The sequence below is a fragment of the Thermobia domestica genome, chromosome 3, assembly GCF_964235325.1.
Source record: "Thermobia domestica chromosome 3, izTheDome1.hap1.1, whole genome shotgun sequence".
Lineage (NCBI taxonomy): Eukaryota > Metazoa > Arthropoda > Insecta > Zygentoma > Lepismatidae > Thermobia > Thermobia domestica.
In genome coordinates this window covers 89,607,082-89,615,083 of record NC_137456.1, presented here as the reverse complement: position 1 = coordinate 89,615,083, position 8,002 = coordinate 89,607,082, and positions in this window count along the sequence as shown.

Genomic DNA, 8,002 nt, shown 5'->3' with positions numbered 1-8,002 from the left:
CAAAGACTTGTGCCAAACAATGATAGCAGCAAACAATACTTGGAGCAAAGTTCAAGTGCCAAAATACCGTGCTTTTCTGGAGAAGTACTGCCGGCGTCAAATTCCTGACGAATCCACTCTTCGAAAGTGTTATCTCGAAGTTTGTTATAGGGAAGCTATAGATACCATTAGGGCAGAAATAGGTAGTTCATATATTTGGATTTTTTTGGCCGAAACAACAGACGTTTTGGGACGTTATGTAGCAAATTTAGTGATTGGAAAGTTAAGTGAAGATGCTCCATCTAAATCCTATCTTATTACGAGTAAATTGCTGAAACGCACGAATCATTCCACGATTGCTCGCTTTGTAAACGATGATCTTAAAGTGTTGTGGCCGGGAGGAATTCATGAAGAAAAGGTCGTTGTTCTCTATACAGACAGTGCAGCGTACATGTTAAAAGCGGCTAGAACACTTACAGTTTTTCATCCTCACTTAATTCATTTCACCTGTATGGCCCATGCTCTTCAGTGTGTTGTTGAAGAGGTGAGAGACAACTTTTGCGAAGTAAATCAACTAGTTTCTTCCACGAAAAACATGTTTGTTAAGGCACCACAACGTGTTCAAGTTTACAGAGATCAACTGCCAGACGTGCCACTTCCTCTGGAGCCTGTGCTAACATGATGGGGCACTTGGATACCGGCAGTACATTTCTACAATGAACAGTTTCAAAAGATTAAGCCTGTTGTTCATTCATTTTCATCGGAGTCTCCTGTGTCAGTTGGCATTGCTCATCGCGTACATAGACAGCAATTTTGGTTGACTACCTACAAGCATTAAAAAGCTGGAGACTGTTGGGCGACCTCTTCCGGAATCCATGGAAATCATAGAGGATGCAAAAAGACTACTGCAAGGTGTGTGTGGAGATGTAGGAGAAAAAGTTCGAAAGAAACTAAATGCAGTGCTAGAAAGAAACCCGTGTTACGACAGCCTATTGGCAGTGTGTGAGTTTCTCAGTGGTGAAACAAGAAACCCCCCTGAAGATATTTCCCCCAACTACATTCCCCTGTTACCTCATGTGATGTGGAGAGATCATTCTCTCCATACAAGAATATTTTATCCGATCGCCGACAAAATTTTACTTCTGATCATTTGGAAATGTACCTTGTAACCTATTGTGTAACAACACACAGTTGAACTGCAGGCACATCTTTTGTATTTTATTTCAAATTTAAAATGTTCATTAGTGGAAATATTCTTCAATCTTAGTTCAGCTGGTATTGTTTCAAAGATATAGGACTGCTTTCCCCTGCATGAAATAAATATATATAAAACAATATATTTCGTCTTATGTTGCTTTTAGTATTGAAATTTGTATATTGCGTATATTTCATTTCAAAATTGGGCCGTGGTGACGGATGCGCATTTAGTGTAAAAGGTTCTAGATTTGAAACGGGGCCACACCACACCACATGAGATTGCTGACATACAAATGCCGTATGCATTGCTTTTCTCGGGGCTTTCCTGTTTCTCTAGCCGATTCACATCTTCCTTCATTCACGTCTGATTTTTATTATCCTGCAGTTAGTCACGTCAGTGACGTATGGTCTCAGCTGTTCAAACATTTTTCATTGGGGGACTTGCATTAAGCAGGATAAAGTGTAGTAGATTTTCCTTTTTATTTTCATAATTCGTTTAAATATTGAATACTCATACGCATGTTAATATTACGTTTTCATAAATATGTAATATTACATACTCTTATATAATATTACATATTTCTTACATTTGTAAGCGATTTTTTTTTACATATTTAGGGAGTTGATATTACATAATATGCTCTACTTATAATATGCATTGCTTATGTATTTATTCTCAAAATTGAATATAGAAAATCTCATACACCAGCAAACATGACATATTAAACGGAATACAGATCTTTCGCACTAATTAGTCTCAAATCACAGGGATACCGTAGAACATACGTGCATAATATAATCTGCGACAAATATCATCAAACATTGGCCTGTTTTACAACTTCATTACGATGTGCATCCAAGTTATAACATCTCCATGTTTTCTCATGACTGGTAACATAGAAACGTCCTGTTTGTTTTAAAATATGCAAACACTCGTTGTCAATGCGGGACAGAGATGGCAGCACCGTGCGACACAGAACTCTAGCGGTAACGGTGAGAGTAATGACTATTTCTGACACAATACTCGTAAAATGGCGACCTAATCATTCGTTGTTTCTTTTTTTCTTTTTTTTTCATTTGCGTGGTGTCACAACACTTGAAATTTATCGCCACTTGAGTGAGACATATGATGGTGGTGTCTAATGTGCGTTCGTGCAGTTCAAAGAAGGCAGAACGTCGTGTAACAGCAAACCAAAACAATCTCAGCCTCGCACAAGTCGGTCTGGCGACATGATCGACCGAGTCGAGAAAGTTGTTTTGGAGGATCGCCGAATGAATGTGGAACACATTGCCTCCAAAATTGACATTTCCGTATATCTATGCACACAATCCTGCATAAAGATCTGAAAATACGAAAAGTGTCGTCCAGATGGGTGCCACGAATGCTGACGGACGGACGACCACAAGGTTAGACGCGTGGCATGTTGTCAGGAAATGATGTTGAGTGATGACGACATGAATGGGCCTTTCACGCAAATGGAGAAAACGAGTGAGTACCCCCTGTTCTTGTGATGATAACGTCGCCACTTTGTAAATATCGTAAGTATCAAAAAAGTTCATCATTCTCACCGTTGCCACTAGAGTTCTGTGTGCCGTACGGTGTTGCCATCTCTGGCATGCATTGACAATGAGTGCTTGCGTATTTTTAAACAAAGCAGCACGTTTCTATCTTACCAGTCTTGAGAAAAAAAACATTGGAGGTGTTATAACTTGAATGCACCTCGTAGTTATTCGATATATTTTGGCGAGAATTCTGTCTTCGTTATGCTTTCATGTAAAAGTATAAATTGTGTAACTTTGTTTCTTACCATAGCATATTCTCTGGCATATCTCATTCATAGAGCATATTCTATTTTATAAGACTTTCGCGTCTTAGTTCTATTGCAATGTCGCGCTTTGTATATGAAATATAAAAGGAAAATATTTGATTGATATTGGTTAATTGTAAACAGCCAGAATTCAGATTTTAGTGATGAAAGTCATGATTTTAAATTAAGATACATATTGCTACATGTATCTGTACTACAGACAGATGGCTATCAAAATTATGAAAATTTAGTTTGCAACATACCTGTAAGGGATGATATTAAGGAAGAGTGTGCAATGCCTAGTCGTTATTACTGATGTGCTAGGTGATTCCAACGATTTTTCTTTCCAGTGTTTTGAGCTCCGTAGCTAAGCGGTTAGCGTATGCGCCTTTGGCGTGGGAAACCCGGGTTCGATTCCTGGCGGGAGCTCATTTGGTTCGGATTCCACGTTAATCAGTAGGTCCCGTCTCATACAGCCTCGCTGCTGACAGGGACGTTAAACTCAAAATCAACTCAACTCTTTCCAGTGTTTTGTTTATTTACATTATATGGATTCCAAAAATGCGCCGCCTTCGAGATAATCAAAGATTATAATGTTAATAAGTCTTGCCGTATAAAAGCTCTACTTGTGACAGGTGGCATGTGGAATTTCCGCTCATATTTGCTACAAAAATTACTTCTGTCGGAGAATAACCTTAGAAAAGTAATTCCTTATATAAATTAAAGAAATACAGATCAAATAATTAATCAAATAGCTATGAGTCAAAGTTGCATCCTCTCTAGTTACATGCTATCGTAAGATGAAAAGAAAAAAGAACCCTAGCTTGAAAGTTAACGTGTCTAACGAAAGCGAGTAATAAACTTTTTTTACCCCTATCTCAGTAAATATCCAAGAGGAAATATCCAACCACGTCTTCCTAAAATTCATTACACAGACATCAAATGGTTCAGAAGCATTTATATTTAGGTAGCTTTGTTTATAATTTCTCAAACCGCTTTAGCTAGATTGCGCAGTTTTGGCTAGAGCGCTTCTAGCATTTTATTATTATCATTTTCGCACTAATCTCATATCTTGAAAGGATTCAATTTTTTCAATTATGTAAGATATTAACCTCCAAAGGTTGATAAAATTATTTATCTGTAGAAAATTCTATAACTTATTGAATACTGCTATTTTCAGTTCTGCGTTGAGATTATATAACTATAAATGCGAGTTGTGCTACATAACGACCTAAAATTACCAGTCATAATAAAATCACGTCATTTGCTGATTCTCTTACGAACTCCGTACAAACTTAATAACAAAAATTGATTCCAGACACAAGGTCTCCATTTTTTTTTTTTTTCATAATTAAGTATTGTTGATAAAAAGCCTCATGGGACTCCTGACCCCTAAATAACGAAAATAAGTTATGTTACTATTGTAGTTTCTAGTATTAGAAGTTTTAGGGAATTACTTAATCGACGTGGAGTTCACGATTCCATATCAAAATCATGCCTTTTTATACTATTATTAAATCCATAGATTTAGAATATGTATGATATTTCTCATGTATAATGTGTAGAAGAAACGAAATGCACGTTTTCTATTTTGCTTACGAAATCCCTTTCTATCTATCTTTTTTTTTTTTTTTTTTTAATATTCTTAGGTTTAAGGTCTGATTAGTGTTGTAAAAAAGTTTTTTTTCTCTGTGAAGATTTTTTTTAAGTAAAAAATATCGTTCTTTTCTTTTTTTCAAATGTCTGTTTTTGTTTCTGGCAACTATTATTTATTGATTTATGTTCCAGATAAGTGAAATAATCTGCAGCACTTGAGTCGAAGCCCTCGTAACTTAAAAATCCTTTCTTTCTTTGTACCTATACGAGCAAAGTTGTGTGATTATTGTATCCTCGTCGCCAGAAGTGCCTTTACATCACAGTGACGGGTATGTGACCGCGCAGTACCCCAAGGAAGGATGGTTGTATAAGAATTTTTGATTAATTTTGAAGAGTTTTTATTTTGACTAGGGAATTAACATAGGTATAGGGAGTAGACACAGATTTGAAGCATCAGTGCACGAAAAGATTCGTATTCTCAGTTTTTCTATTTATTGTTTTATATGTTAAGTTAAACACCACAATATGTATCACTGATATCGCAGATCGTATTATTTTGTAAAATCGTGTCTGTAACCTATTGTCAAAACATTCATCTCAAGACATGATGTAGAGAAAAGAGAAAGAGATGAGACATCTGTAATATATGTATAATTACTCAATAAGTAATTATAAGTAAATTAGACTCAATAAGTAATTGTAGAAATTAGTTAAAGGACACGTAAGAGAGCGAGAAGGGGGTCTAGAAGTCTGAACTTTTTAAAAACGTCCTAGATAGGTGAAAATATAGTTAAAAATTGCAAAAGGTATCATGTAATTTATCTTTCTTTTCTTATATCCTAGTATACTTTTTTCTTTCACATCCAAACATCTCTATTCAGAATTACGAGATGTTTGTGAAGAGAGGTGAAGAGAGAAACATTTCCATCTCAAGAATATATCAGAAAAAAATCTTTTGGCTTAGGCTAGATTCGAACTCGTAACCCTTGAATCCATAAGTCTGCGCTCTACCGATTGAGCTAACAGTTGCTGTTGCAAAAGCCTGATTTCTACAACTACCGGTTGCTGAATGGTGTGTATTAACGAAATTGGCCGAAATAATTGCTTCATATAGCTATTGCAACAATAATAATAATAATAATAATAATAAATAAGATGATGAACAGAATTTAAAAAGTCGTTGTTAAAAGTTTGGTGTGCGAAGTTAGTCCTAATATGAGATTTTATTAATGATATATAATAAATGTAAGCGTGGTTTATTCGTGCGTGCTATTCAAACTGCGCAACTCATAAGGGTTGTACGCGTATGGTACAGTAGCCTTGCGTCCTCCAACCGTGAAGAAAGATTCGGTTTGAACCTATGCGTGTCGTAAGAGGAAGGAGGAGATTCAAAGAAAGAAAAGTGGTTTAGAAATTATGCAAAAATAGAATATCTCACGAGGTGAGGTGACATAGAGTTCAGCGTGTCTTTCAGCTGTGACTCTATACAAGATGTGCATCTACGACTTAACGTGGAACGCGAACCACACGACTCCTGCCGGGAATCGAAACCCGTATCATCTCTAGCTCTATCATGAGAGACACACAAGGGCGCCCATATTGTGGTTTTCAAAGGGGGCAAGTATAAGCGACATTTCAAATATAGTTCCAAATTTTGGGGTAAATATTCAAACAATTTTTGGGTTTTCGATCTTGCAAAGTATAATTTCCTCTAGAGGGGGCAATCGCCCCCTCTTACTCCCTTAATGGGCGCCCCTGGAGACACAGGGACATGCAAAAATAATTGAAAATAAACTATATTAATGTTAAATCCATAGCTATTGAGTACATGAATTATGAAACCTTCTATATCGTTCACATCAAAGCATTATCGGCATGGAGGTTTAATGGGAGGGGTGAAAATGTAATAATGTAAGATATGAGTGTCTATTCAATAGTTTTCGGGGTTGCTGAAATTAATAATTACACTCCAGATACCATTAAAGCCCAAAGCTTTACTCTTTCGTTAGCAGGAAGGTTAGTCATTTACTTAACTCAGGAGACCTTAAAGTTAAGGATATGAAACTCGATGCATATATTTCTAATTCAAAATTATTAGATACGTATTGTAGCTTAGACTTGTAAGGAGGGGAAGGGCCAATTTATGCAATGATTTCCTTCACATTCGAATAAAATACTGTTCCATTATATTGCGAAAACTCATTTCGAGTAGTATCATTACTAATAGTTTTCCGTATTTGTTTAGACCCCTACTCATTTATAACAGAATCTCACTTTTCCTGTAACACCTAAGCAAGCACTTAGTAAAGTAAATGCCATTAAAATCTATATTCATAGGACAGTGGTGCAAATGCAGTTGAACTCTTCGGCAATCTTTAGCATGGAAAGAGAAAAAAGCTACCACATTGATATTGGAAAAGTAGCTAATGAATTCCTCCCCGAAAAAGGTCACCCGCACATTTATTTTACAGATGGTGGTTTATAGCTATACGTAAGTTTGTTGAAATTGCTCCATAGTTGTGGGGGCGAGGCACTGAAGTCATCCGTAATAAGGAGGCAAGTGGCATGTAAAAGTACTCAATATGAACAATATTAATATCGAAATCGTTATGGTATTAGTTTTCGTAGTCGCAGATGAATAGTGACGCTGTCGATGTTGCTGAAGTTCAAGTTAAGCCTTGGTTGGCATGGAGGTCAGAGTGGGAGGGTGACAGGCAAATAAATAAATAAATAAAATAAAATAAAATCGAAAACATCCTTTATTTGTGTCGAATATATATTTTTCGGGATCTCTGACATAAACGGTAATATTCCAGATGTGGTATATGACCAAGGTTGGCCCCATTCGCATGCGGTTTCAGAGGAGAGAACCGGTGAAGATTTCAGAACAGTTCCTTTGACTTAAGTTTCAATACACTTAGAGTGAGGAGTGGTAATACACAAATACTGGTGTCACATCCGGACCTATCAGAGGTATGATTTCTGGGGAACTGTCGTTGCTCCAGGGAGGCATTACCCCATGATCAGTCCCTAAAATTCTTACTGCTTTACAGGAGCGTAGGCAGGAATTTATTTCAGTGATCGAAAGCATTTTTAGGGTTAAATTGTTCAGATGGTAATGTATACGTATACTAAATTCGTTTGAAATCCCTCCAGGAGGATATATATAAAACAGTAACAGGATCGGTTGTAGACATTTTGTAAGTGTAAATAAACAATATTTAGTCGCCCCCGCCTAAATGATAATAAAAGAATAGAATGCTGTAATGGACAAACATTCTTCAGATAATTGTTACAGTTACAAATTTCTTCAACATATAATAATTCAGTCTTCCTGTGAGTATTAAAGAAAAATGGCGAAATTAAACCTAATTAACTGTGGATGAATCATGACCAAAGTTCCAGTTTTAATAATTTATATA